Below are 1,108 nucleotides of genomic sequence, written 5' to 3' on the forward strand. Positions count from 1 at the left end.
GATTAAGAGTTGTATGAGCTCCACTCAAGTACTCCCTCAATGCAGGAACACTTTGTTCTATTAAACTGGTATTCCATGATGCTCACCTTCCCGACACAATCGCTGGAGACAATGGGTGCATAAGCAAATGTGAAGAAAGCTGATGGTGATGATCAAAAGATATAGCATCTGGGGTCTTAAAGGCTTCAAGGTAAACAAGCGGCCATCTAGCTGAGAAGCAACAAAGCCCACATGGAAGAAGCACACCAGCCTGTGTGATCACGAGGTGTTGAAGGGATCAGGGATCAGGCATCAAAGAATAAAAAATCATCATTGTGAACGAGGGGGAGTGCAGATTGGGGACCCAAAGCCAATCTGTAGGCAACTGGACATCCCCTTACAGACGGGTTGCGGGGAGGAGATGAGCCAGTCAGGGTGCAGTGTAACAACAATTAAACATACAGCTTTCCTCTAGTTCTTAAATGATTCCTCCCCCCCACCATTATGATCCCAATTCTACCTTACAAATCCAGCTAGACCAGAGGATGTACACTGCTACAGATAAGAACTGGAAACACAGGGAATCCAGGACAGATGATCCCTTCAGGACCAGTGGTGAGAGTGGCGATACCGGGAGGGTGGAGTAGAAAGGGGGAACTGATTACAAGGATCTACATATAACCTCCTCCCTTGGGGACGTCAGACAGTGTAAGATAGGACAAAATAATAATAATTTAGAAATCATCAAGGATTCATGAGGGAGGGGGAGCGGAAAAAAAGCAGGACCTGATACCAAGGGCTCAAGCAGAAAGCAAATGTTTTGATGATGGCAACGAATGTACAAATGTGCGTGACACAATGAATGGATGGATGGTGATGATTTGTACAAGCCCCCAATAAAATGATGGGAAAAAAACCACCAAAAAAACGGTTATGTCACTTACCGTGTCAATGCAGAACAAAACTATCTCCTGACCCAACAAATCCAGTGCAGAGGTCCAGCCGAGCAGGGTCTGTGTCTGCTCCTTCTTGCCTCTCCCCGACTCTGCAGGGGTCAGCGGCAGGCAGTGATACAGACCACGGGTACCCCTGCCTCCCCCCCAAGCACCAGTTACACACTCGCACACAC

This window comes from Echinops telfairi, unplaced genomic scaffold (assembly GCF_000313985.2).
Source record: "Echinops telfairi isolate 266 unplaced genomic scaffold, ASM31398v2 ScPeMD7_2010;HRSCAF=2546, whole genome shotgun sequence".
NCBI classification, from domain to species: Eukaryota; Metazoa; Chordata; class Mammalia; order Afrosoricida; family Tenrecidae; genus Echinops; species Echinops telfairi.